This window comes from Podarcis erhardii, assembly GCF_964252035.2.
Source record: "Podarcis erhardii genome assembly, chromosome: 12".
NCBI lineage: Eukaryota > Metazoa > Chordata > Lepidosauria > Squamata > Lacertidae > Podarcis > Podarcis erhardii.
The window spans coordinates 48,368,020-48,394,153 of NC_138513.1; the positions used below are offsets into that span (position 1 = coordinate 48,368,020).

Genomic DNA, 26,134 nt, shown 5'->3' on the forward strand with positions numbered 1-26,134 from the left:
CCCTGTCCCGTGTGGCTTATTGCATCAGGCAGAGGGGGTTTGAGTGACTGGGCCCAGAGAAAGTGTAAGGCTTCCTTGCATGGGGGGGGGCGGGTTTGAGATCACTCCTAAAGAAAGCAGTCCTGGACTGCTGGGACAGGAGTAACTACTAACCACTTGCAAATTGAGGGGAAGATGGTAGCCAGATGTGGTGGGGCAGCTGCAAGCATTCTTGGACAACTCTGATTATTTCAATCCATTCCAACTGGGGTTCAGTCCTGCCCATGGAACTGAGTCACCCCTGGTTGACCAGATGGGTGCTCTTTACACCGAGAAGGACCATGGCTGTGCATTCCTGCTCTCTCTATACCTTTCAATACCACTGACCACGGTATCCTCCAGGACAAATGGAATGGGAATTGGCACTCTGCTACAGTGGTTCCGGTCCTCCCTATGAGACCGAGTACAGAGAGTAACATTGGGAGAGTGCTTTTCAACCCCCTGGCAGTTAGGCTATGCAGTGCTGTGGAGCACTGTTTCATCCCTAATGCTATTTAACATCTATTTGAAGCCATGGGGAGCAGACACTAGGAGTCTGGGGACAAAGTGCCACCAGTACACTGATGACACTCAGCTCTGTTTCTCCATAACACCTAAACCAGGAAAGGCCAAGTGGGGCCTGGACCAGTGTCTGGATGAAGAGTTGGGATAGATGAGGGAAAATAAGCTGAGCTTGAATCCTGTCAAGACAGAGACCCTGTGGATCAGTGGTTCAACCACTTCAATCTGCAAAACTGGCACTGTTTGAGGTGCCACATACTACTCAGGCCACAGATGTAAGAAAATGATCTTAGTGTGGCAGCCCCTACACATTGGAACTCCCTGTCTGTCAGCTCTTTTTGGCACCCACTGAAAAGGTTTCTGCTTAGGGCAAGCCTATCCAGACACATGGATGCTAATATATTAAAATCTTAGTTACTGTTGATTTTAATGAATGCTGAATGTTTTTAATTGCCATCTGTTTTTAGTTATAATTTTAATACCGTATTTTTCACCCTATAGGACGCACCGGCCCATAGGACGCACCTAGTTTTTTGGGGGGGAAATCAAGGGGGGGATTATTTCCCCCCCCCCAGGTTTGCACAGCCATCCCCAAGCTAGAAGAGGGAGACGAAGCGCTCCATCTCCCTCTTCTGCCTTCAGGGACAGCCTCTCTAGCCTCCGTGGGGCAGTGGCTTGCCTCGCTGTCTTCCAAGTTTGTGGGGCTGGCGGGGGGGAGAAGCAAGCTTGCTTCTCTCCCCCCCCCAGCCTCCAGATCAGGTCGGGGAATAGCGGGGTGGCGGCGTTCCGCCTCCCCGCTATCCCCCGAGCTTGTGGGGCTGGCAGGGGGGAGAAGCAAGCTTGCTTCTCCCCCCCCCCCCGCCAGGCTCCAGACCAGGTCGAGGAATAGCGGGGTGGCGGCGCTGTGCCTCCCCGCTGTCCCCTGAGCTTTTGGGCTGCAGGCTGCTGCCCGCAAGCCTTGCGATCCCGCGGGACCTCCCGCCAGACTTGCAAGACTTGCGGATAGCTTCCTGAAGCCTGCATTCGCCCCATAGGACGCACACACATTTCCCCTTCATTTTTGGAGGGGAAAAAGTGCGTCCTATAGGGCGAAAAATACGGTATTTTTGTAAACCGCTCAGAGCTTTTACTACTAGCAAGTGGTATATAAATTTTGTTAAATAAAAAAAAATGCACGTGGGTAAATAAAGCATGAATTTTGTGTGCTCAGAAATGCAGAAGAAAGCTGCCAAGGAGCCATGCCTACTCTTCCTCCTTTTGCACTTTTAGAAACAAGTCTTGGCTTTCTGTCTTGGCAAAATGCTGTGACCACACCAGGAATGAGGGATTGCTACCACTGAGAATATGTGCAAGCGTTCCTTTTGTATGCAACCCCAGAAGCACAAAACGTGATTTCATTTACAGAACTTCTTAGTACTGTATACAGAGTCATTTTCAGGCAAAAAGAGAGAGAAAACTCCATGTTGTGTAAGTTCAAATGGCTAGCTAATGCACCTGCTATGGTGCACAAACAGGAGGGCAGGTATCTTTTTTCTTATGACACCTCAGCAGTTCTTGTGAGAAATGAGCCATGTGGACTATATACATTCTCCATCAGCTGCTTGGACCAGTAAGAACGGTCTTGGCCTGAAGCATTCAGAAGTTGGCAAATTTCAGGAGTGCAGAAAAATGCAAGCCATCTGGCCAACCTCTAAGCTTAGATGAAATCCATCCCCTTTACTGATCTTCACTGACCCTACAAGGTTTCCAAGTAAGAAGGGCATTAAAAAATTCTTTTGAAGCACACTTTTCTGCATCTGTTGGTTTATTGTCTTTGCCCTTTTAACCGATCGCCTTCTTTCAAATTCCGATCTCCGTTTCCATTTGATGCCTTTGGAATTGTATTTCATTCATTAACAAGTGGTTTGCATCCACTGAGAAGAGCTGTCTGAAGCAACAGTGTTGAGGCATTCATCATCATTACATCAGCAGTAGGGAAAGTTTATGCTGATTGCTATCAGCATCTAGAGTGCCCTGATCAGTGTGCAAGCAAAGACAGGATGTTTAATTTTTTCAGAAATGACTCTGGGTATTTGGGGTGTTCATATGCACCACTTTGATCTATGCTAGTGGAGGCAATCTCCAGGGATCTGTCTCAACAGAGCAAAACCATGTAAAAGTGAAAAGACACAAGGGGTAGCATGTCGAACAATCAGAAAATTACAGCTTCTTTCAAGCATAAAGCGTCCTTTATCAGTTGTATCAAAATTTGCTACTCCATTCCTTGGGAATATTTAAGAATAAAGAAAGCTCCGTCGTTATCAGATCCATTCAGAACGCACACAAGACAATTTAAAGCAAGTGCTATTTTATTTAGATTCATACAAGCTTGCGCTGGGCATGTTTAAAACCCAAAGCCCTCAAAAACATTTAACAATAATTTGTGCAGATCCACAGTGACATTTTCCTGAGAAGCAGAGGATGGTCCATAAACTATGACACGAGTTTAAAGACATTGAAAGTCCTCTGCTATGTGCCAGTCACAACTTATCACTCCAGGACAAAGCTTGCCATGCCTGCAAATAAAAATGTGTCACACACACCACAAAGATTTTTAACTCCATTTATTAGGTGAAAACAGCAAGCTTTATCAACAAATACATTCCACTTAAAGAGAGAAACATTTGTATACTTTCCTTAGCAATTTGGGTATTTTCAAAATGTCGCACTATCCCCATGAGGCCAGTATGTGTGTGCTGCAATGCATACAACTAAAGTAGGGCGCTGAATGGAGGAGGGAAAAGGAGATCAAGCACAGAAGGAAGCAGGGCACAAAGAGAACAGAGATGGAAGATTGTCTATTTTATCCCAAGAGAAAGCTAAACTGGATATGAAAAGGAAAAAGTGACTGGCACAATGGCCTGGCCTGCATGACATGCTACATCAAAGCATGGCTTGTGGTGCAAAGATGCATGCTTCAGGAGAGATTGCAGCTGCTTTGCTGCTCCCAGTCATTCTGCTGAGCCCAAGCTACGGCTTGACTTATCAAGACTTCCAAACCTGAGCTCATGGTTTGATGCTCTCGAGAATAACCACGAGCTGCAACCAAAGTATGCCCTAAGGTTTACAGCTCATGGTTTTCCTGGGAGAGCTAAACCATGAGCCCAAGTTCAGACAACTTGCCAAGCCAAACTATGGCTTAGCTCAGCACAGCAGTGGAACAAATGGAAAGGAACAAAACAGCCATGTGCTCACAAATTTGCACAAAGACATTGTTGGGACTAGCATGATGTGCAAACCAAACCAATGAACAGCTCCTTACCCTGGAGAAAGCAGGAGGTGAAGCTGCTGTATGCCAAGTCAAGCCAGTGCTCCACCTAGTCCTATATGCAGTGCCCCTCGCCAAGGTTTCATGCAGATTCCAGTCTTGCAGCCTGAGATCCTTTAACTGGAGATGCTATGGATTAAACCTAGAAGCTTCTAAAGAGAGCCAGGCTTGAAGAAGATCAAGGAGACCAGGGTTCAAATCACAGCCCACTAATTATTCTCATTGGGCAACCCTGGACCAGTCACTACTTCTCAGCCAAATCTACTAGAACGAGTTCTTGTGAAGATAAAAGGGGGGCAAGGACCCGCATATGCCACCCTGAGCTCCTCAGGGTAAGAAAGGGCAGCAGATGCAGCGAATGAATGAACGAACAGAGCATGTTCTACCACTGAACTTTAAGACCTCCCCCCAAGCACACTGAAGAGGAACATTGCATTTCAGCTAAAAACTCCCATCCTTCATAATACAGGGACCCCCACTCTGCTGCACAACAATTTTTTTGAGTGAAAACTAGGGATAATGCATTTTTCCTCACAGGAATAACAACTCTATTCTTGACTTCAAAGAAGAAATATTTTCCACACACTTCCATTTCCAATACAGCATTCTTCAAATACATTTCTGCATAGGAAGCACCTCAAAGCCCTCCCCGCAGAAGAATCAGGGCCAACGTGCTGACTTCTAAATACACATTGTATTCTAAAGCACAGGTAGGCAGAAGATAGAGCTGCATCTACAGCTAGATCTCTGGGTGATTCGCAAGTATTTTTTTACTTCAAATTGTTTAATAATAGCAACAACAAAATGACTCCCCTCCTGCCAAAATATACTGCTGAAATGAAGAAAGTGAAGGGTAACCAGGAATGGATTTGTGAGTGGAAGAATTGTGAGTTCTGTTCAGTTCTGCAACTCAGAATAAATTTGGGTCTCATAATTCCTTATTTTGATGTGTAAGTCCTTTGCACCAGGCTCTAACTGGTGGACCTCAGATTCTCGTAATAAACAGATTAGATGTGCAAGCTGGTAGACTGCCCACTGTTGATTTAAGGCATGAAAATGCAAATGCACTGTGCTCAGCTGCAACAAGCTGTCGGTCCCTGCTGACCTGACCTCATCTCCATGTAATGTGTGAAGTGGCCCTCAAAGCCTTTTAAAAAGAAAAAAGGTTCAAATCCCTGTTCAGACATGAATTAACTGGGTACCCCTGTTAAATCATCACCTTCCAGGTTCTATCAGTGTTATGGGAATAACAATGACTTACCTCACAGGGTAACTGGGAGTGATATTAGGATTACAGAGTGCTATGCGCTACTGCTTCCAGCTGCAATTAATTGCTAGATGAAAGCATTTTAGAGTCCTGTATATCTCTCTGAACCAGACAACAAATAGATGAAGATTCACACAAACACACAGAAATTCTCCCTAATTTGTATCCTATCCCATAAATCTGAACTACCACAGATGGGATTGCCCCTGATATTAATAATCTAGATTTTCTTACAATTAAAGTAAATACCCAGTGCTTCTCATTCTATTTCTTTTGGGGAATAGAGTATTTTAACTTGGCTGTTAATTGTTCATTCTAAAAATTGGGTATAATTTGCTGGAATTCTTTTAGTATAATTCATCTCTCCAGAAGATGGAGAAGTGAGACATTCCTCAGTTAGTCATTACAGAAAAGTCTTAGAAGACTTCATTAGATGGAATCACTTCTGGATTCCAGGAAACTTCTATGGACCAAATTCCAGCCTGTGCCATCTCACAAGTTTTTATTAAACAATATCCCACAGACATCAAAATAGTGGTATAAATGATTTTTTAAAAGCAGGAAAAGATGCTGTAAAGGCTACAAAAGCTGAAGCATTTGGGAATTTAACAAGGAAATAAAAAGGTAACCATGGGGAAGACATGAGAGGCTCATAAAACTACAAATGGTATGGCAATAATAAATAAATATCGCAACCATTTTATCCATCTTTCATGATACTAGAGCATGGGGGGAGGAGTCATGCAATGAAAGCTGACAATAAAGAATGCAATAGTTCTTCACACAACTTAGATTTCACTACACGAACATGCAGAGATGGCCAAATTCATTAACAGAGACCTACCAATGGCTATTAGTAGGGACTTCCACATGCAGAGGCAGAGTAACTTTTAACAGATGCTGGGAAACAAAACAAGGAAAAACCATCCTCCTCCTCACACTTTTATTGGTGCTGAAAGGGCCACTTCAAAAAAGACGGCGCCATCAGCTGATCGGCCCCGTCAGCAATCCCCATTTGCCAGGGAAGAATTGGGAATGCCCTTTTAGCTCCTGGTTTGTCCTTTGCAGCCCCGTTTTCACCTGCTGCACACCTGGAACTATTTGTGACTAGCGCTGGGCCAGAGGCTCTAGAGAAGAGAATTGGACAGGCAGTATAAGACAAAGGTTGCCAACGTGGCACCTGTGGGCGCCCCTACGCCCCACATACAAGGCCAAAAGCGTCACCCTCTCCCTCTGAAATCAGACTGGAAAGCTTTCTATTGCAGCTTAACTTAATGTGGCTTACAGGTAAAATAGGAACAGCTAAAAGCACAGAGGGAGGAAACAATCAATAAAAAACAATTAAACATTAACAGAATTAAAGCTCTACAAGCGTTCCCCTCCCCCCACACACACTTAAGTGTGATCGACTTGCACGCAACTGCATATATGTGTGGCACCAGGAAATAAATAAATAATTCAATTCCAACCTGGAAATGGCAGGAAAGAGCTGGAAAGTCCTTGTGACTCGCGAGGAGACATACACACACCCCAGAGTTTTAATTCTAGTTATGGATATGTTCGGATAAGGTATTTTTGGTCTGGAGAGAGGGCAGCAGAGAGGATGTTTAAAGGTGCTTATAGGGCACTCCCCGTTTACGTGATTTCACTTACACACATGAGGGCCGGGAACATAACCCTCACATAAGTGGGGGGGGGGCGCCTGTACATAAATGTAAAAGCTCCATTAAAAGCATACAGATAATCACAGTAAAACAGCACAGCACCTGCTCTCTCATTAAAAGCAGTCAGGTGCCAAAGCCAGTTGGAACAAGAAAGTCTTCCGTGGAAAGACAAGGAGGAGGGAGCCAGTCTGGCTTCTCCAGGGAGGGAGTTCCAGAGTCTGGGAGCAGCCAGCAAAAAGGCTTGGATGCAGTGAGTGTGAGTGTGAGTGTGAGTGTGAGTGTGTGGGTGTGAGGTGTCCACAACAGCTTGTCCCATTAGAAAACTACAGTGGTACCTCAGGTCACAAACTCCTCGGGTTACAAACTCCGCTAACGAGTAGTACCTCAGGTTAAGAACTTTACCTCTGGATGAGAACATAAACCATTAGCTAAAGTGGTACCTCAAGTTAAGAACAGTTTCAGGTTAAGTACGGACCTCTGGAACGAATTAAGTATGTAACCAGAGGCACCACTGTATAAATAATAAACAAACTGGCCAAGCTGACCGAATTAAAATGAGCTAATGCTCCAATTCCATTTTGCAAATAAGCCGCTAAAAGTTTGTCATACATTTTTTTACTAGCCTGCCTAGTCATACATAGCTATGTAAGTTTAAGATAGTGAGTGACCTTCCCTGCTTAGTTGTCTGGTGGCAGATAGTACCGTAGGCAAGCTTTCAAGTGGCTGTTTATGAGCCTAGCACAGCTCCTAACAGATGAGACTCAGCTCAGAGCAGCATCTGCTTCTAGGAAAGTCTCTTCATCTGGTTTTATAGTCTACTCGGTGCTTCTGCATTTGCTCATAGCTCACATACACTCTACTTCCACAGCACCAGAATAGAAAGAGACAGAGCCAAATACTTAATAGGAACTTTAATTTATTATTTCAAGAGCAGAAACTCAGCACTAAAATAAAAAAGTACTCTATTGCAGATTCTCATTTGAGACTCAGTTCCGTAATTCCTGCTGCAAGTAGAAATTCAACAACTGTTTGAGAACTCAGCATCCTGATATATTGTGTACATGCCACTGAAATCACTAGCAACTTGCCAACATGCAAAATGCAAGCTTGTGAGGTTGTGTGATCTGCATTCTCCTGCAAGTACAGCTGATCAGGAGAAGGCAATGAGAATCTCACAGAATTACACAGAACTGCAAAACAAAACCAGCCTGGTGGTAGTGGACTCTCCTTCACGGGAGGTTTTTAAGCAGAGGTTGGATGGGGATTCCTACACTGTGATGGACTATGTAGGACCACTGGAACCCCTTCCAACTCTACCATTCTTGAATTAGATAGCCTTTAGATTCCTTCTGAATTACTTCTTCCAATTGTGTATCTCCTTCCAGTAAAAGAAAGCAACAAACAGTGTCCCATGAATTCATAAATCTTGTATCTAATCAAAGTTGGGGGGAGAAGGCAGACTGGGGAGGGAAGACACTCACTTGTCTGATCTCGTAAATTGCATTTGGCACTGATAGCACAGTGTACCTGACAACTACAGAAAACTGTTTTTGCACCTTCTAAATCATTGCAAGTTTACTGAAGAATCCAGAGAAACTAGTCCAAAGCTCTGTTGTTTGGCTATCCTGTAGTATATTCATGAATTCCATTAGGAGAGAGGAAGGGGAGAGAAGAGAGAATTTGCCATAAGCATTTATGCAGGGAGGAAAAGATGCACCCTATATTTCGGTAGGAAAAAGCATGGATGACGTACATTTTTTTATTCCAGGTCACCGTTCACATTCCCCTGTGTAACATAAGCACATGCAGAAACCCTTTGAAGACGCATGCCTTTTATTCTATGGGTCACTCAGAAGCATGAGAATATGCCCCAGAAGAGGACAATTAGCATATCTTGCTGTGCTCATAGCAAGTCTGAAGACTTCTTCAACTGATATTGTTATAAGCGGTGAGGTTTTTCTGGTGAAAAGAGGTGACAGTGATAGAGGTCCTTTGGGGCTCTCCCCAGCCCCACAACAATAAATAAAACACAATACCAGCAGTGTTGGGGGGTTTTCTCCCTTTTTTGCTTTGTGTCCTGCTTTCACCTGTTCAAACAACAACAACAACAACACCACAGCTGTAGGTTGGCACAGATACTCCCTTTTCCTATGCTGCTAACTGCTGAATCCCAGTGGCACAAGGACTTTATCATGGCTTGTTTTCCATTCTCAATGATGTATTGTTTTATGGCATCAATCCCAATTGCAATGAAATTTAAATCTATCAGCGTCGTGCAATGGAGCTGAATGAAGAATATAGCCACAAAAAGTAGTCTCTGGCATTCAGCGGCAATTTTAATACTATATGCATGAGCACTTATCATTTCAATTTGGGTCATTTAAATAACAGGCCCCAGCACCCCACCTTTTACCAATCAAGATGTTAAGCAAAGGCTTCTTGGAAGATCTTGTTAAGAGTCGTGGGGTTCAACTCCAGGAATTCTGTCTTTCACATTCTAAGCAAAGCCAGATGTTTCACCTTTCCAGTAAAAAGAATGACAAGCTTCATGCCCCAAGAAGAACTCCAATTGAAAATATGCACACTTTATAAAGCCCTTCCTTCCAACTTTTAAACTTCATTTCAGGCTTTGCACTTGTGTCTTGTTGTAAAACAGGTATCAGAACATTTTACCTTTCCCCCCCCTCTTCCTGCAATGCCAGGGGAGGAGGGACTAGAAAGCAGCTCTGTTTTGCTGCAACAGAAGGTACTTTTGAATCCGCTCCCCAAGAATCACAAAATTCCATCTTCTCCTTCCAAGAATGCACATTTGTGAAAAACCTTACACATTTGAAAAAGTCAAGCCACACCATCCTACATGGCCAAGTTCATTACTGATTAAGTTAGGAAGGGTACATAGGAGTGCAGAATAAACCCAAGCGATTTACATCACAGAAATGGCACTAACTTCCAAGCAAGGGCATGGAAGGGCTGTGGTCTTAAGAAGACTCATTACTGCACCAAGTTCAACTTACTTTTGAGTAAGCATGTAGGCTAAAAACAATTACTGTTTTTTAATACTGAGACTAATTCTTAAAACAATGCTCACAATGGAATATAGTTTTGAGCAATTATGAAACTCTTGAAAGAACACAGAAAGCCTCAGTTTAGCAATCTACTTGCAGTCTGAAAATAGTGTAATGGTTATGTATTGTTCATACCATAACAACTACGTCCTTAAGAAAAATCCTAACCCTTCCCAGATCTACACACACCTCCAAGTCTCTGCAGAAAGCGAGACTCTGAAAGAAAGCAGGGGCTTAGAGAGCGAGCTGAGCGAGGAGGAGGCAGGGGGGGACTTACCTCAAACCTAGCCAAGTGGAAATCAGTGCAGTAATTCTGCAAGTCGGCAGAGTGCACTTTGAGAGCTAGAGTAGTGTGAAGAAGTACTGCTGGGCAGCATTGCCTGAAGGCATTGCTAATACACTGATGACTAATGACTGGGCCAGGAAGACAATGAATTTGGGGGTTGAAAACTAAGAGAAACCACGCAGTACCTTGACAAATGGGCTTTCACAATTTCATTCACTGAATAACCTTTAAGCACAAAATTGGCTCAACTTCCCTTGGGAATAACTTGACACATGTTGTTGAACAATGATATAGGTATTTTCCTTCTTTTAACAAGCCACTCTTACGCTAAATACATAAACATGATTACAACAGGGAATGAAACTTGGGAGTTAACTGTTCATCAGCTATGGGGAAACAAAAGATTTAGGATGAAAGGAACAGACAAAATTGCTCTTTCCCGGTGTAGGAATAGGAAAAATATCCTTGGTTTCAAACTATGTGAATTATTACAATTGAGGGGGGGGGGAGCATTGCCTGCAATGGTAGAGCAGTCTTTTTGGCAAGGGGGAGAAGATGTACAAATTTCTCAGGACCCATCAAACAACCAGTAAGGAACAAAGATACTGAGATTTTGCCTAACCGCTGAAATTCCAACAGAAGTCTAATTTTTCGACAGACCAATCACCATTAACAAATAAATCAAGTTCCATGTAAAACTTTACAACGTTGTGCCCTCCCCCGACACGCCGGAGGACAGCAGCATCTCCCTTTAGAAAGAATGCTTTTTTGTTGCTGCTCCTTCAATGTAAATAGCCTTCCAATTTAAAAATAACAATTTGGGCTATTTTTACAGACAGAATAAAATATCTGAAGTGTCTCTAAATTAACAAGAGCCACTTACTTAGCCCAGACAGCATTGCCTTTAGCAGCTCCTAAAAACTTCAGAAAAATGAGATCTTAAAACAGGAAGCTTAGTAAGCTCATAAAACTGTTGTTGGAGCCAGGAACACATAGCATATTTAATCTGCAAACTGTGAGAGAGTCTACAATGATTTCAGCAAGATCTGAGGCATGCCCTCAAGGTTTGCTGGGATCTGGGATTAGGGAGTTGATAAGAACCTCAACTGCCCATGGACATGTTTTTCTTCTGCAGTTAAACACAAATGCAGAGAGACGTTTGACTGCTGCTTGGCGTTACTGCTCAAGTTATATAAAAGCTTTGCAGCTCCTTTTGCTGTCAATATATCAAAGTTGAAAAAAAAATCATCAAAGTGTGAAATTTCATTTAAAGTCTTTGCCAGTCTACAGCTCTATTTCACAGACCTATCAAATAAAAGTAAAGATGGGAAAATACACAGAGAAAACTTGAAAAAAAGTTTTACAGCATGCCCCCAATTTTATTTTATTTTTGTTTATTCCATCTCCCTTTATTTTATTTTTTTAAGCTGGAACAAATCAATTCCAATGTAGACAAGCAACAGAACAGGGAGAGCAAAGGAAGGTTGAAGGTGTGTGTTTTGGAAATACTGATTAAAAGGCTCTTTGAAATAATTATTAGAGCTGAGCCTTTTGTAAAACAAGAACAAAAGGTTTATTGAGTAAATTTAGCATCTCACTTCCTTACTGCAAACTGATCAAATGAAATATGTCCTGACTTCTTAAAAAAAAAATCAAATAAACTGAAGAATATGAGGACCAGTCTTAGGAATGCCTTCTTCAAAGTATTTCTTTAGTTTAGGGGATTTACCACAATTGCATATATAGTAGAAAACTCTGACTTTTGAGATAATCTGCTATAGTCTAAAAGCATTAACATTCCATTACTAAGGTCTTCCTGAGGATTTCATGACTCATTGGTTCACTCTTGCTCGGAGTCTGCTTCTTCTTAGTACATTACTGTCTCCTCACGCTGGAGTGCAGGCAACAATGGCCATTAAACCGTTTCCTTTCATAACTCTCTGGCCTCCCCCTTCCCAGTTTAATAAGCATCAGATGCTTTACTCTGAAGGGAAATTGTAGAAAAGTTTTCTAAAATGCCTTTAAACATCAAATAAACACCTTTGCAAAGCGTAAAACAAGACAGTGATGCATGCTAGTAATTACAAATGATTGCAAGTAAGAAAGAGATGACTTTAGTACTCTTAAAAGTCCTATAAAAGGTAATTAATAATTACAGCAAAGAAAGTCACCCTTACTCCATTGAAATCAATGAAAACTAGTTACTGCCTTCTATAGTACAAAGCTGGAACTCTCCCCACGTGAATTTTAAACTTTTAAACTTTCAAAGCAAGTGCTCTGATTGTTGTCTTTGCAGCAGAACCAGAGTTCAACATTTTGCATATAGAAAATGTTGTCTTTGTCGAAATACATCTCACCCAAATGAAAAATACCATATGAAAATAATGCAAGGTGCCTGGAACTACAAACCGATCTAACTACAAACCACTTATATTTCAAAAGACTTTGCCTTTTCTACAAACTTCTGTTTGGTGTTTGGTACAAGTTTTGCATTTTTAGTCAAGACAATATATGCAATGTCTTTTTTGGTTCAGTATTTCTTATGCAGATAAAAGCTTTAGCAAACAAAGTTTCACTGACGAACATGAGCAGTGATGCGACGTAAAATTGTGAGCACATGCACACATACACCCCTGAAATACAGCTACTGTGCTGACTCTCTAGCTTTGATTTTTTCCTTTGAAGAATTACATTACATCATTGTTCCATCTTTCCTGATTTCCAGCACCCTGATCCTAAACATAATTGCTTCAAAGTATATTCTATCTAACTGATTTCATTGGAATTTATTTCCTAGTAAGGGTGCCTTACAAACACAGTGTAAGAAATCAAGTAAACTGCATTCTTCCACACAGACTTGCTTCATCTATAGCCCCATTGATCTCAGTAGGACCTGCTTCTGAGCAAACATGCAGAGAATTGAAGCTGTTTTGTTCTAGCAAAAGCTAACCAACTGCCTCTTACAGCCAATTTGATGTAATTTAATGTTTGTTTTAATAAGGCTGAAAAATAACCATCTACAAGTCATCTACCAGTATGTTGCAAGCAATATCTCGTAAATAAATTCTTGAAATACTTTATACAGTTTACACTATTGAAGTCATTCATGGTTATGCTTTTTTTTAACAGATAACCTCAGCTCAGCTACAGTAAGGTGCTCAGAAGTATTTCAAATTTTCATAATTCTTTACATTTTAAACACTGCATCCTTCTTTCAAAATAATCTTTGAGATATGCAATTAATAAACTGTCAGATCCCAATTAATTTTTAATAAAGAGCCTAAAGGAAACAATTATAGGCATCGATCACTAACACACCATTCCAAATTGAGAACGCAACTGCATAAATGCACTGAACAGTTAAAGGCTACTTATGAGTAATTTTAGGGTATAATCTAGACAGAGAAGACAACCCCTTCTTTCCTTCCTAATCTACTCCTTTCAAACACAAGCTTGGTTCCTCAGTGTTCATTTGCACCCAAGTATTTGTGTTGCCGTTTTGGAATCATATGGACACAGAAAAAAGCATAGAATGCCCTCATATAATTAAAAGAACCACATATTCAAAAGAGCTGGGAACAGATGAGTTTTTTTCTGTGACCCATACAAATAAAACCAAAATTGCAGGTTCAAACATCAACATGGAAAAGGCCTGATTTTTTTTTTTTTTTAAAGTTTAATGCCTTCCAAAAAGAAGCAAGTTAACAACGTATGCTGCCCAGCTAGCTAATGCTGACTTCTCTCAGGCCCCCTGCATGCTAACTTGCCACCTATAACTTGGCCTTAAAAAGGCTCTGCTAGGCTGGAATGGAAATGGCCCATCATTTCAAACTGAACTGGCAGCTGGAAAATGTGGAACAGCTGGCAGAGAATAGCAAGAAAATGTTTTACATAAATATCTCTACATATAAACTGGCAAAAGGCCACAAACACCAGACCCCAAGGATGGAACCAACATGATACACCAGAGGATTGAAATAATTTGGGGTAGGGGGGTAAGTTTTTACAACCCTTTTCCCCATATGGTGCCTGCAGCCGCAAACCCCAAGTGGCAGCCCCCCTCCCAATCACAAAAGCTGCAACTGTGAACAACCCAAAAGAAGAAGGGTTGCGCTGGCATAACAATACAGATACTTTCCAGGAGCCTTTTAGGGTCCCTTTGATGTGTTTACTTGCCCAAGAGTCTAATCCAAATTGCTTTGCCTGCCACTATTTACTCTGCCTCTTTTTCCAAGCTCCCTCTAGCCCTTTTCCAAGTTTGAGAAAGTTAACTGCTGGGTGTGATTCATATAGCTGTCCGGTCAAGAAGTCCTCGCCATGCAGAGAATGAAGTTTGGCAGAAGCAGCCGAAATGTAAGGAAAGGAGAAATCTGCACAACAGAAAAGTATTCAGATCCAGGGAGCATTTGGGTTGCACCTTGCCAGATTATTACAAAAGTGTCAGCTAACAATGGAAATTCAAGCATCTGTGCCAAAACCAGCTAACCAACCTTCAAGTTGCCACGGGACCCTTCTCTCATTCTGCAACAGTAAACTCTGAAAGTTTCGCTTTTAACTCTCAGCTTTTTTAAAACTGGAAGCTTTGCTCCCATCTTCCTTCAACACCCCCTCCCTTTTTCCCAGGACCTTCCAAGCCAATGAATCACTCCAAAAAGAGAGAGAGAAGAGATTAAAAAGGCAGCCTTCCTAACACTGCAAATAACAGCAGAAGGTTGTGTACAGTACCACATCCGATCACTTGCTTGCACCCTTCCAGATGTGGCAAACTTCCAGCCACCACAGAAACTGCTGGCAAGAAAGTCAGCGCTATTTCCACCCCGCGCTCGCTCTCTCTCTCTCTTTCCCTCCCGCCCCTTGGAAGAGGCCAAGCAGCTGCTGGGAGCCTGCAAAATGTGCAGCAGTGCAACTGAGCTGCGGGACGGGAAGCCTCCCAGTGCTCTCCGAGTGCCGAGGGCGCGAAGGGGGCGCGGAGAGGCCACGCGCCGCGCGCTTTTGGCGCCTCCGCCAGCCCCGGCCGAGCCGGGCTTGCTCCGGGACAAGCCCCTGCAGGAGCGCGCCAGCCGAGCCACTCAGTGGCGAGCAAGCCTGGCCAGCTCCACTTCCCCAAGAGCCCCGACCTCTCCATCCCGCCGGACTCGGAGGGAGCGAGGGCACAAAAGGGAAGCTCTTCTCCCCGCCCCACTCCAACTTTCTTTTCCGCGCGGCCAGCGCACTGCAAGTTAAACAAAGAACTTTCCCCTCCGCTCTCTCTTTTGACGCGCGCGCATCCAGCCACCCGCCCGAAAAGCACGGGGACTGCTTACCTGCCGCCGCCGCTTCGGCCGGGGTGGGGAGCAGCCCGCGAGTGCCCCATAGGCGAAGATCGGGGCCAACTTAGCAGCGCCGCTCCCCGAGGATGACTGAGGGCATCGGGCTTCTGTTTGGGAGGGAGGGCGCGGGGCTGCCTCTGGGGGGCTCTGGGGGGAGGTCTGCCTTTGCTTTTACGCGCCCGGCGCTCGCCCTCCCCTTCGGGGGTTGCCTTCAGCCGCGCGCGCGCGCTTCTTTCTCTTTCTCCGCCGAGACCTTCCAGCGGTTCCTCGGCGCCCCCGCCCCCCCCGCCCCCCCCCGCTGTAATCCGATCCCTTCTGACTCACGGAGGAGCCCGGAGGGACATTTCTCCCGGTTCGACAACAACCACCGAAACAACCCCGACGAAAGGAGGACAGTCCGCCGCCAGATCGCAAAGCACCAACTTGCGCGCCAAGGGAGGGAAAGGCGCTTCGGCCGCTGCCCCTTCCTCCCCTTCCTCCCCCTCCTGCTCCCTCCCCCGGGGCTGCGCGTTTCTCTTCTTCCTTGCCCCCTTCTCTGATTCCGTGCCTTTCTCTGCCTCTCGGTCGAGGGAAGAAGAAGGGGAAAGGAAAACATGCAACTCTCCTAACTCACGTGTTCCGAAAAGTTGCCCCGAGTCTGCCGCTTCCTCTGCCTCCTCCCTCTCGCGCCCAAGTTTTGCAGATGTTGCCGGGCTGTCCGGCTCAGCCCTCCGCCGCCCGCCCGCCCGCCCGCCTCTCCTTCCCTCTCTCCTCCTCCTCCTCCTCCCCCCCCCCTCTGGGTGATCTGCCGGGAGAAAGACAGACCGACCGCCCGACCGACCCACGCCCCGGATCCTGCTGGCGCGCCGCCCGCTCGCGCACCTTTCCTCGCTTGGCGCGCGCCTCTCCGCGGGGAGCGGGGCTGGCCCCCGAAGGGGAGCCCTGCCTTCCCGGGGATCCTGCAGCGCTTCAGCCTGCTCAGCCAGCCTGGGGACGGGAGGGCGGGCCTCTCGGCCTTCAGGGCGACCAGGGCGAAGCAGCCCGGCGGAGGATGCCAAAGGGCGCGGGGGGCGGCGGGCGGGAAGCCGAGAGGCCCCCGGCGAGCTGCCCGCCCGGGAGAGGCCCTTGGCCCCGCTCGCCCCTTCCTTTCCCGCTCGGAGGCCGCTCCCAAGCGGGGTGCCCTCGGGGAGGACCTTTCCCCTCAGGCGGGGGGCTGCCGCCTTCCCCTTCCCAGCCCAGAGGTGCCCCGCATCGCAGACGAACCCTCCAGGCTCCCCCGTTTATGGTGAAGGAATGTGTTTAAAAAACACAGCAAGAAAGTTCCTGGGGATTCTCAAGATAGATAAGGACCTGCGGTGCGCGGCTCGGCACCCCCGCTTTACCTTTGTGCCTATCTTCGGGCATTTCTCATTATATACAAATATGTGGAGCTGAATTAAATTCCACCCTCTCTCTTTTGGGACACTCGAATCTGTGCAGGCTTTGGCACGCCCGCTCTTCTCGGAGCCAGCTTCTCCCACTGCTTTCCAAAGGCACGGCTGGCCTGGTTCTCCCCACTTTCACCACAAAGTTCCGCAGTGAGGTGGAGAGTTCAGGTGACAAGGGCAGTGCAAGCACCCAAGGGAAGTCCGAATTTAACTCAGGGACCATTTTATTCTCCATGGGAGATTTTACATCGCACCAGGTTCAAAGCTGTGCCTTTGGGGGCCTGGGCAGAAGAGCATTCAAGGCACAGAAGCAGGCAGAGTGGGGGTCAGATTAGGCAACACACATCTAAAAAGCATCCCAATGGGCTCTCCATTAATCCAGGTGTGCTACATCCACGGGTGTATGGAGTGTTAGGGGAAGGGTAGTACCCCACCAGAGGGGAACTAACAGCCATGCTCCTCTGGGGTAGTTTGTCAACCTATGTTCCCCACCCTGCATTCAGCTGTTCCCCAGAAACTGTCAGCTTGCAGCAGCTGCTACACCTTGAGAAGGGCTCCCAATGGCCGGCTAATCCAGGTGAGGGTAGCCGATGGGTCTCAAGCCCTCGGTGAATTAAGGCCTTTCCGTGCATGTATCCGGCATACGGAGTGGACAAGCCCAATAGTGGCCCCAACAGTCAAGAAGGTGGTTTCTGCACGCGCTGCAGAGGGAAGTGAGGGGCAGATGGGGCTCAAAAACCTGAGAAGGGGGCCCATCTCGGAGAAAGAAAAGTCTGACCCCAAACCTCCACTGCTTTGAGGTTCGGGAGAAGAAAGGGCTAAGGAGTAAACCAGGGGGCAGCAAACGTTTTCAGCAGGGGGCCGGTCCACTATCCCTCAGACCTTGTGGGGGGCCGGACTATACATTTTTTGGGGGGGGATGAACGAATTCCTATGCCTCACAGAGATGCATTTTAAATAAAAGGACACATTCTACTCATGTAAAAACACGCTGATTCCCAGACCATCCGTAGGCCGGATTGAGAAGGCAATTGGGCCGGATCCAGCCCCCAGGCCTTAGTTTGCCTACCCATGGAGTAAATACTACATAAATCCATAGTGGAGTCCCTAAGAGGGTTGGAAGGTGCCTTGTACGCCTCCTTCTGGCAACTCCTGCAGCCAAGCTGGTGCCAAACGTCTTGTTCTGCTTCCCTTTGGACCACATCAGTGAGGCTGAGACGCTTGTCGTCTGGGCAGCCCAGTTTGACTTCATGCCCAGAGCTGCACTCTCAAGACAGATGGATGCCAACTATACATCCATATATTTACTATTTGTTCCACGAGCTTTATTTACCACTTGATTGCAATGAAACCTCAAAGCAGTTAACAAAGATATAAGCTACAGTCAGGTTGTTTCAGCCAAAATAAAAGCACATAGGAAGCATTCTCTGCTTTGCCTGGCAGTGGCTCTCCAGGGTCTCAGGCAGTTGTCTTTCCAGTCACCTGGTACCTGGCACTTTTACCACTGGCAAGTACGCTACGTTGCCCCCACAATTGAGGGGCCAGGGCCGTGCGCTGTTCCACAATGGCTGAAGTGGGAATCAGGTGGTTGCAGGGAAGGGCCCATTCTGAATCACCCCGAGTGGATGCAGAGCCCAGATGTATATAGGCAGCCCCCCGTTTTCACTCGTTTGATATGTGCACAACTGTGTATACGCGTATCACACCAAACCCAGAAGTGACTTGGAAACATCATAAAGAGATAACTGAAATGCCACTAAAAGGGCAGAATGGGGTGTTTGCAGGCTTTTTCAATTGGTTTCAATTACTGCCACTTCACCAACATGCGTAATTCCTTGGAACATAACCCCACATGAACAGAGGGGGGTCTGTAAGATGTTGCCACAGAATCATTATGGGTAGTGATCTCAGACCCAAAGAGTAATTTAGTTCAGGGCACATGCTATCTTTCCCCTGGTCAAAATGATCCTGGAGACCTTGAGATGAAGAATGAAATCATGGAAGCATCCAAAAGAGGAAATGTAATAATGTGCCGCTTCAACTATACTCAGACTGGCTACATATGTGTTCCAGTCATGACAAAGAAGTAAAATTTCTAGTTACAGGTAGGTAGCTGTGTTGGTTGGCCGTAGTCGAAACAAAAATTTTAAAAAATCCTTCCAGTAGCACCTTAGAGACCAACTAAGTTTGTTATTGGTATGAGCTTTTGTGTGCATGCACACTTTGGTATCTGAAGAAGTGTGCATGCACACGAAAGCTCATACCAATAATAAAATTTCTAGACACCCTAAATGACTGTGCCCTAGAACAGTTGGTCATGCAACTGACCAGCTGGGTGGCAACCCTGGACTTAAACTTGACTACCGTATGGAACCTTGTGCAAGATTGTTTAACCAACTGGGAGCAGTGACCAAAGTATTATTGAATTAAAAGTGCATGTAAATGGCAGCACATGGGACCTGGCAACCCAGCATAACTTTATAAAGAGTGGTATAAATCAAACGGTGTTTTAATGGCTTGTTTTCCTTCTGCCAGGTTTAGGCTGGTTCAGCTGGCAGGGGTCCTGCTTCAGAAGGGAGCTTGATTTAAACCAGCATAAATTATGCTGACTTTCATAAGTGTGGTGTAGTGGTTAGGAGCGGTAGTCTCATAATCTGGTGAACCGGGTTTGCTTCCCTGCTCCTCCACACGCAGCTGCTGGGTGACCTTGGGCCAGTCACACTTCTCTGAAGTCTCTCAGCCCCACTCACCTCACAAGAGTGTTTGTTGTGGGGGAGGAAGGGAAAGGAGAATGTTAGCTGCTTTGAGACTCCTTTGGGTAGTGATAAAGCGGGATATCAAATCCAAACTCTTCTTCTTCTTCTTTCAATATTTAGGATTATTCCCTTATATTGTAAATGCATCAGGATAGACATGTCATTTTTGCATATGTTATTCTCTAAAGCAGAAGTTTCCAAACTTATTTGGCCTACCACCCCCTTTTCAGAAAAAAGGTTACTCAGCACCCCCCTGGAAATCTACCTTCTTTTATTTGGAAAATAAAGTAATCACTACAACTTTAACTCTATGGCACATTAGTAAGGGTTATTACACAACAGATGGAACATGTACAAATGGTTTTTCAAAACTGGACGAGGAGGTGGACTAGGCCCTGAGATTAAAAGCCCAAAGGGTGGACCAGAGTGAAGCTGGGCTGGCTCAGTCCGATACACCCCAAGGGCATGGTTGGCACTGCAGCCCGACTGGCAATGGCCAAATAGGCAGGTAAGCAAGCTACAATCCAAATATTATTACATAAATAGGGTTTCTTTTCCATCACCAGGGGAATGACTTGGTTTCTCAGAGGTGGTGCAAGCTTCATGGAATAATGAGGTTCTTACCCATCTGTACAAGAGAAATGGTGGTGACAAGATTATAAATCTTGTTCCTTCACAATGAGTTTTTGTGTACTTGCTACCACATTAAAGAAATCAAGTGAGTACAGTAGATTCAACTTGCCCTTTAATATCCTCTCCTGAACTGTATCTGGCCCCTCTATAATAATATCTGCTGAATTTAATCTTATTTTTACATTCCTATTATCCCTATTATTCCTTTTTCTAACCTAACCTATAACTTGTGGCTCAGTGGGTTCTGCCTGCATACAAAAATCTGCCCTCCTACCTCTACCTCTGTGATCTACAAGGAGAGGTGAATCCAAGAAACCACCATTACTTATACCTTTTGATTACAAATACTTGTCTAAAGGAAAATGGATGAATAAATCCCCAAACCAGCAAAATAAATTTAGCACCCCTTCAACTCACATTTGCGCATCATTGTGCGCATCAGTACAACTGGATGTGTTTTCTATTAGATCACTGTCTGTCCAAACCAGCAGGCAGGGAGAGGGCATGGATTGCATTCACACGGCTTATGTTTTAAGTTGGATCCTGGGGGAAAGGCATCAAAATGCAGCATTTCCCAAGAAACTAAAGGATATATGGATTGAGGACAGCATCGTGAGTACACAGCTTCGGAAACCAGTGAAAGGAGTACACCAGATGCAGAATAATGTGTACACAGCCTTAGTTCCACACAGAAAGCCTCATAACTAGGGATGCAAGCACTAATTAAAGCTAACTAAAGCTTTGCAAAGCAGCAATCTTAATCTGTGGGTTTGTAAATTAAAAGCATAATAGATTGAAAAAGAAAATATAAAGATGACCTTTCCTTCTAACAGTAATCAATATTTTTGTTTATTACATTGTTAAGTTATTTTATACTTCATTAAGTACCTGAAATAGGCACTTTTGATAATATGCTAATATTATGTTTGCATGTGGGCATTTATTGAACTTTAATTTGTTAAAAAGTGGAAGGTTGTTATATTAAATATCCTGTCTGGATCATATTTAATGAATGACATTTATAATGATAATTAAATATTATTCTGCTGGTCACTACAGGAATATGTAATGCTGAGTTAGGTTAATTATTGGTCTGAGTGAACATGGCGACTCTCACATTCTTTTATTGCAGTTGCCTCTTTAACAAGTGACTTGCGGTATTCTGTAGTTTCTTTAATTTCCAACTATGTTTATGAAACATAGCCCATAAAAAAATAATACTGTGGCAATCTAAGCTCAAGTGTTGCCAATTCTTAGGCCCATCATAAAAGCACAGTTGCTTTCAAACAAACTTTGAAAACTGGCCACCCAGCATATTACAAATAGGCCCACACGCCCGGGCAGTGGGATAGGAAGAATCTCTGCCACATCCTTCAAATACAATTTCCTCCTTTCTTCTATGAGCTTGATATTATACTGTGCATGAGCCTCTGCAAGCTAACTCATATTCACTTTGTATCTGGGAGAAGCACCCAAACAGTATCAGATTAATCCAGTATGATATACAGCTGGGTCGGTATCACACATGTGCTGGAACTAAACAAACTGCATTGTCCCTAATTTTCTGACGACACAAAATGGGTTGAAGAACTTGGTTTTCTAAAACTGATTTCTCAGTGCCACAAGGCAACGGTGACTGGGGGAGTCAGGGATTAGGGTTGCCGGACAGGTCCTCTTTTGGGGGGCCAGCATGCCTGTGCAGGAGGATTTTTGCATTTTATCGAAGTGTCCAGGTTTGGGTTTTTAAATTTTATTTTAGTGTTTATTATTGGGTGGGGGTGTTTCCAGCAGCCGCCAGGCCTTGCACGGCCTCCCTTTGCTGATAGGGGCGCAGCTGAGCCACCAATCAAAGCTAGTGGAAGCTATTCCATGCACTTGAGCCTCAAGCGACTTCTTCAAAGGCAGTGTAACCTCATCCAGCACAGGCGTCTCCTCATCTATCCATTTTAGAGAACCATTCACTAACAATGCCCCAGTCTTCTCTAGTAACCTTCAGTTTATTAGCTTTCACCCAGTCTATTACTGCAACGAGATGTCAAACTAATACAGTATTCCCCAAAGTGGGCAATACTGCCCCCCAGGGGGGCGCTGGAACGATCCAGGGGGGCGGTAGTAACCTCAGCTGCAATTGGGCAGCACTGAATAAAAGAAAGGGGATGGAAGCATAAAAAAAGAGAAGAGAAGAAGTCATAGGTGGAAATATAGATACATAAAAGAATGCAAATTTGTCACTGCATCTTTCTGTTTCTTCGCTTAAAGAAGGTAGATTTCCAGAGGGTGCTAGGTATCCCCCCCCCAAACGGAAGCAGTAGTTCAAATAAGTTTGGGAACCTCTGATCTAACACATCCACTGTCACACCTGAAGATGTAAAGGAGAAGTAGAGTTGTATGTCATCAGCATATTGCTGACAATGTACTCCCAAACTCCAGGTGATCCTACTCAACAGCTTCATATCTATGTTGAACAGAACCCAGTGGAATGCCACACTGAAGACTCCATGGGGCTGAACAACATTTCCCATCCAAATAGGAGCAGAAGCACTGCAAAGTGGGGCTGCTCATCCCCAAATTAGGCATCCACTCCAGATAGATACCATGGTCAAATAGAATCGGAAACAAGGAGAATGAGCAGAGACACACTCGCACTGTCTCCCTCCTGACAAAGACCATTATGCAGGGGGACCAAGGCAATTTCCATGCCCAAACCGGCCTAAACGTTTATGGGCTCTCCATGCAGCATAGGTGCTGCTTCCCAGCCATGGTACATACCAGAGCAGTAGTTGAAAAATGCATCGTTACATCCTTGCCAATTTTCAACAGAAAGCAGTGCCTATTGCCATGGATCCATCAAGTAATTAGACATGACTTCCTCCATGAGGAATAATTTCAAGCATCTGAACTGGTACCTAGTTAGTTGCTGAATGAGTTCCAAACTCAGAGTCTTTCATTAACCCATTGTTTTACTAACATCTATATTCATCTTTTGATTTTAACTTATAGGTATCATTCTCAAAAGTGGCACTCAAAGCATTCTGCAGAACTTCAGAAAAACAAAATAAGAATACTGTAGAAAACAACATGCTAAAAAGCAATAATTGCTTTTAATCTAAAGTCAACACTGCATATATACAGTTACAGATAGGTAGCCGTGTTGGTCTGCCATAGTCAAAACAAAACAAATTCCTTCCAGTAGCACCTTAAAGACCAACTAAGTCAGTTCTTGGTATGAGCTTTCGTATCTGAAGAAGTGTGCATGCACACGAAAGCTCATACCAAGAACTGACTTAGTTGGTCTTTAAGGTGCTACTGGAAGGAATTTGTTTTGTTTTGACTGCATATATAGTCAGCAAATTACACCCACATTTTAGACAAGCAGATTAATAGATGGCATCCACTTGCCAAGTTCTTCTTTTTGGGTATGTAAATTGCTTGTACCATGTCTTGATGGTAACACAGAAGTATTTTTCTGCCTGCCCATAATTACATCAATATTGATTTATAGTGGAATCACTAATCTTGCAAGGCTGTTCCTTATACATGCCAACACATATTAAACCAGAACCTTGGTTTGCTTTTCTTAGAAGGCCGTATTGGTAAAATAAACAGGTTTGGGCTTGAACTTAAAAAACAGAAGCTCATTATTCTCACTCTGGCAATAATAGTGTGCAACAAGCAGGGATGATCGCTCTTTCTTTCTTTTTGTAAAATTATAGCTAGTGAGATTTTCCAAGAGCCAGATTAAAGAGAGGAGAAGATGGAGCACACCGGTGAGAGGAGGCATTCTGGTCTCTTCAGCAACTTCCATGCCAATTACCATGACCATGTTTTTTTAGATGCAAAAAGCTAGCATAAGGTTGTTGTACAGAACTACTGGCCCCAGAAAGTGGGTGGGTATGCATTCCATTCTGTATTGCAAGAAGGATGAGAATGAGAGGGGGAAAGTGGCTGTTTTAAACAATGGAGGTTTGAATAAAGCAGGGATGGAGGAACACTGAAAGGAAACAGTAGTGGTTTTAACAGTGTGTGCATGCAGATGGGGCTGCAGAATAGGAGAAAGGTCAAGGCACTGAAATGTGTGCAAGGGAGAGTTAAGAAAAATAAAGGTGGAATCTACACACATATAAAAACTGCTTTTTTTAAAAAAACTGCTTTTTAAAAAAGCGTTTTTTAAAAAATACATTGAATTTTCTATAAGGCTCACCATTGCCACCTAGTGTCATATTGTATATTGCACTTAAACACACTTAAAACGTTTTATTTGCAGCTGTATAGCTGAGTCCAAAGAAGAAGGAGAAGGAAAAGGGGTGGAGGTGAAAATGCAAAAGGGATTGCAAAAAGTAGGGAGTAGGATGCATAGGAATTGGGGGTGAAGATGAAATCCGGGGCATGAAAGGAGAGGATCGGGGCTTCAAAACTGGGTGGAAGGTGAAAAGAATGCTTAACAGTTGAAATATGTGAGAGGAGGACACAGGAGGCTGCCAGGGGGCTGGTTTACATGCAAAGTGGATTGCACAAAAAGAGGGGAAAGAGGAGGCATGGAAAGTGGAGCAAATGGATGAAACTGGGGCTGCAGAACCAAAGAGAGAAGTGGTTTCAGAAACGTTGAAAGTGAATTTAGTAGTTTACATGGGGTGAGAAAGGGAAGCTTTATGGAAATAACATGGGAAGAATGGCAGGGGTGGTGGTAAAGACACTGAGTGAAGGTGCAGCTCCTAGTCTGGCATACAATTGAGGAAATTTCATGAAAAAATTGTATCCAAAAGAAATGTATTGTTGGGCCACCACATGCAGCAAAAAGTGTCTGTCTCCAGAAAACCCCTCCAAATTATATTAGAAAGATCAGCATTCATTCCAGCAAGTTCAACAGGGGTAAATACCAGTGCAACACTGCTTTCATCCAGTGGTGTAGCATGGGGGGGCATCACCCCAGGGACAGTTTTTTGGGGGTGCATTCCTCATGATGCCCTGTTGCGCTAGCAGGAGGGTCCCTTGATAAGGACGTAACAGCTCACAGCATCATTTTTGCGGCTCTCGCAAAGTGGCGCTGGGCTCGCAGGGTGCCGTGAGTGCGCCCCTCAAAGCAGGGCTGTGAGGGCTGCATCAGCCACTGTGCGGCCAGCCAGGTAGCACAGCATGGCCCCACTTAGCTCCAGTGGACAGAGATCGCTCTGGCGGCATGGCCAACCCCCACGGCCCGTGTACTAGCGGGGGAAAGTTCCACCACTGCTTTCATCATGGATTATTTAATCCCAGGAGACATAACTCTAACTGGAGGCTTTCACCACAATGCTTGTGAAGTTTGTTAATCTGGCTAATTGCTTTATAGGTTCTTCCTTTGGCCACAGCTACATTGTAGCATCTCCTGCCAACCTAGCAGTTCGAAAGCACGTTAAAGTGCAAGTAGATAAATAGGTACCGCTCCGGTGGGAAGGTAAACGGCGTTTCCGTGCGCTGCTCTGGTTCGCCAGAAGCGGCTTAGTCCTGCTGGCCACATGACCCGGAAGCTGTATGCCGGCTCCCTCGGCCAATAAAGCGAGATGAGCGCCGCAACCCCAGAGTCGGCCACGACTGGACCTAATGGTCAGGGGTCCCTTTACCTTTACATTGTAGCATGCAGACTGTTGTAGCATGATATTCTTGCGAGGAAGCTGGTAAAATGTGGGTTGAACGAGATAACTGTCAGGTGGATTTGTAGCTAGTTGCTGACCCAATCCCAAAAGTATGACTCATAATTAGTTCCTCATTATCTTGGGAAAAGTAACAAGTGAGGTGCCTCAGGGATCTGGTCTGGACCCATTTTTGTTCAATAAATGACTTGGATGAAGAAATTGAGGGGATGCTCATCAAATTTGCAGATGAGACCAATCTGGGAGGAGTAGCTAATGCCACAGAAGACAAAAT

At 44.7% G+C, this 26,134-nt stretch overlaps 1 protein-coding gene across 4 annotated transcripts in view; it reads right to left on the reverse strand.

Moving 5' to 3' along the window:
* The window catches only part of GLI3 (GLI family zinc finger 3), a 240,194-nt gene extending 224,038 nt beyond the window's left edge, over positions 1-16,156 (reverse strand). For 2 of the 4 annotated variants that reach the window (XM_081834713.1, XM_081834716.1), the window contains exon 1: positions 16,052-16,156. The gene's annotated coding sequence lies outside the window, so the exon portion shown is untranslated. Of the gene's footprint in view, positions 1-15,432; positions 15,500-15,762; positions 15,783-16,051 lie in introns of those variants that run through there. The other 2 variants (XM_081834715.1, XM_081834714.1) reach the window with 2 other exon arrangements.
* Between the last annotated feature and the right edge of the window lie 9,978 nt (positions 16,157-26,134).